Here is a 4,027-nt window from a genome sequence, read left to right as displayed (position 1 = left end):
CGCGATCTCGGCTCACCGCAACCTCCACCTCCTGGGTTCAGGCAATTCTCCTGCCTCAGCCTCCTGAGTAGCTGGGATTACAGGCACGTGCCACCATGCCCAGCCAATTTTTTGTAGTTTTTAGTAGAGACGGGGTTTCACCGTGTTGACCAGGACGGTCTCAATCTCTTGACCTCGTGATCCACCCACCTCGGCCTCCCAAAGTGCTGGGATTACAGGCGTGAGCCACCGCACCCGGCCAAAAAATTTTTTTTAAATAATAATAATACATGTGAATTCCATCTCCCGGTTCCTTGTCATTTTTATGTCTTTTGTACAAGGGAGATTAAAATAGCTCCTGACTCAGTTACAGCCCTGTGCTGTATTCAGCACTTTGGGGGTGGGAGAGACATTCTGGACTCTTTCAGTATGTGTGTCAGTTAAATTATGGTGTCATATGTTTGTATTTCAGGGTTTATCCATGTGTATTCGCATTGATTCATTTCTGATTGAACCTGGCATTGTATAATGATTATTTCTTTTGATTTTTGCTGCCTCTTGGCAGACCTCTTTATTTTTCAACCAAAACCCGAGAGGAAATACTTGCATTACATAAAACTATAGCAGAAGCCTCCTTGTGGGCTGTGAAAAAGGACGCTGGGCTTATATGAGCTCTAACTCCTAGAATGAGAACTAGCCCCTGCTGGGAGCTCCCCTCTCCAGGTGCTGGAGGTCAGCAGTGAATATCCCAGTCACCCCCACCCCTGTGACTTAGAAATGTAGGAAATAGAGTGGCCCCTGAGGTGCCGCTAATCCAGCCCCAGTAGGAGGCGCTGGAAGGACTCGAGTCCAGAGTCTGGTAGCGCCACCTGGCTAGGATCAGGTACACAGCTTCACTTTTCTTTTATTCATTCAACAAAGATTTAAGGCCTGCTACTTCGAAGGCACTGTTCTAGGTATTAGGGGTGCAGCAGTAAACACGACAGGTAAATCAGATGTTAATATATCTGGCCAGGTGCGGTGGCTCACGCCTGTAATCCCAACACTTTGGGAGGCCGAGGCAAGTGGATCACCTCAGGTCAGGAGTTCTAGACCACGCTGGCCAACATGATAAAACCCTCTCTACTGAAAATACAAAAATTAGCCAGGTGTGGGGGCACGCACCTATAATCCCAGCTACTGGGGATGCTGAGGCAGGAGAATCACTTAAACCTGGGAGGGGGAGGTTGCAGTGAGCCAAGATAGCGCCACCGCACTCCAGCCTGGGAGACAGCAAGTCTCCATCTCAAAAGAAGAAAAAAAAAAAGATGTTAATACATCTAAAAGGAATTCCACAGAAGCAGGTGAAGCAAAGAGGTTCAGGTTCAATGTGCAAAAGTGTGTCCAACACACTCTGAAGTTACAGATCAAGGGATTGTGCTCCTGTGGGCACGTCAGGCCCCACTAGGGTAGAAAAAGTCCCCTCTGAGACTGCAGCCCTCTGGTTCTAACCCCTCCCACAGGGCTTCTTATGACACTAATTTGGCCTCCTTGCCTTAGGCTCAGATTCTGGGGAGTGTGCCCTGAGCGAGGACGCAAGCCTACTGTCACAGGGAAAGGTTGCTACCATCCTCTCCCCAACCTACTGGCAATGTTAGCGTATGAACATTTGAATCCATTAATACCTGCTATACTTCTGCTCTGTGCCAGGCAGTGCTCTAGGCCCTTAGGGAAGGTCCCTGCATGAATGGAGCTTACCATCTGGTCAGGGTCATCTTGTTAAGAGCCTGAGTTCTACAATCAGTGTCGAGATTTAAATCCCAACACCCCCTTTCTTTTATTTTTATTCCTTCTTTAAATTTCAAACAGATGGTCTTGCTATGTTGCCTTGCTGGTCTCAAACTCCTAGGCTCAAGCAGTCCTCCCAAAGTGCTGGGATTGCAGGTGTGAGCCACCATGCCCCGTCCCAACTCCCCCTTTCCATCTGGTGAACATGAACAAATTACTTGACCTCTCCTTGCCTCACTTTACTCATTTATAAGATAGGAATACTGTTTAATAGTGTCTGACTCATAGAGTCATTGTCAGTTTTAAACATGATTACACATATAAAGGTCTTAGTACAGTGTCTGGCACATCATAATACACATGAAATGTTTGCAATGATTAATACAGTGATGTTAGTTTTTACTGAAAAATACGGTCTGTGAATTTACAACTAAAAACCAATCCTCTGGCTCTTTTTATTTGACCCAAGTGGACCCTGGTGGACTTGGGATCCAGCCTCTCTAGACATAACAACTACCCCACTGTCTGCTCAATCAGTAGGTCGTGGGAAGTATCTCACACGGAGGAGGAGAAGGGTTAGGGAAGGGGACGGATGTTGGCCACTGCATGGTTGAGAGCTTGAATACTTTAATGCAGGCCATAAAGTAAGTGTGATCTCATTTTAGAGTTACAGGTAGTAACAGCAGAGTAATTCAGACAGGCAGGTTTTTTGTAGAGATACAGATGTTGATAACAGCTATGTATTTAGATAATATAAGAAGGTATCCCATAAGGGAGGACTTAACATTTTTCTTTCTCTTTAGGAGAATATATTAGGGCCAGGCACAGTGGCTCATGCCTGTAATCACAACACTTTGGGAGTCCAAGGCCGGTGGATCGTTTGAGGTCAGGAGTTCAAGACCAGCCTGGCCAACATAATGAAACCCTGTCTCTACTAAAAATACAAAATTAACCAGGCAGTAGTGGTGTGCACCTGTAATCTCAGCTACTCGGGAGGCTGAGGCAGGAGAATCGCTTAAGCCTGGGAGGCAAAAGTCGCAGTGAGCCAAGATTGCACCACTGCATTCCAGTCTGGGCGACAGAGTCAGATCATGTTCAAGAAAAAAAAAAAAAAAAAAAGATGCCTGGCGCCATGGCTCACACCTGTAATCCCAGCACTTTGGGAGACCAAGGCGGACGGATCACCTGAAGTTGGGAGTTCAAGACCAGCCTGACCAACATGGAGAAACTCCACCTGTACTAAAAATACAAAATTAGCCAAGCATGGTGGCACATGCCTATAATCCCAGCTGCTCAGGAAGCTGAGGTAGGAGAATCGCTTGAACCCAGAAGGCAGAAGTTGTGGTGATCCCAGATCCCACCATTGCACTCCAGCCTGAGCAACAAGAGCAAAACTCTATCTCAAAAAAAAAAAAAAAAAAGATTTATTAAACCAGTAATAATGGTTGTCTCTGGGAACAAAAACTGGGTGACAAGAACAGAGGTAGGAAGTGACTCTGTTTTTCTGTTTTTTGAACAGGTTCTTGCTCTGTCACCTAGGCTGGAATACAGTGGTGTGATGATCTCGGGTCACCATGACCTCTCCACCTCCCAGGCTGAAGCAGCCCTCCCGCCTCAGCCTCCCGAGCAGCTAGGACTACAGGCACATCGCCCAGCTCATTTTTTTTTTTTTTTNTTTGTAGAGATGAGGTTTTTACCATGTTGCTTAGGCTCTTCACTCTGTGTTCTATTGTACCTTTCTAATTTTGTACCTTCTGAAGGTCTTGCCAATTTTTTTTTTTTTAATCAATACCCAGCAGCCTGGGCAACATGGCAAAACCCCATCTCTACAAAAAAAATTAGTTGGGCGTCATGGCTCATGTCTATGGTTCCAGCTACTCAGGAGGCTGAGGTGGGAGGATCACTTGAGCCCAGGAGGCAGAGGCTGCAGTCAGCCGAGATCACACCACTGCATTCCAGCCTGGGCAACAGAGCAAAATCCTGGATCAAAAAAAGTAAATAAATAAGTACCTGATGGTAAAGAAGCCCAGTCATCTTGGAGCAAACTTTGTCCCGGAAAGTACTGGAGTGTTCTGAAGGTAGTTGAGTGGACCCTTCCAGTGATAGCCACATAAAGCTAATAGGCACCAGTCACCAGTTAGGACAAGGTGACCAAAAAATGCAAGTCAGCAAGCCTTAAATACACAGGATTTTCTTTTCTGGCATAAAAAATCCACAGTAGCCGGGCGTGGTGGCTCACGCCCGTAATCCCAGCACTTTGGGAGGCCAAGGCGGGTGCATC

This window comes from Cebus imitator, unplaced genomic scaffold (assembly GCF_001604975.1).
Source record: "Cebus imitator isolate Cc_AM_T3 unplaced genomic scaffold, Cebus_imitator-1.0 Scaffold11, whole genome shotgun sequence".
In the NCBI taxonomy this organism is placed as follows: Eukaryota; Metazoa; Chordata; class Mammalia; order Primates; family Cebidae; genus Cebus; species Cebus imitator.
The sequence above is the reverse complement of the archived record's forward strand: the minus strand, read 5'-3'. Positions refer to the sequence as shown.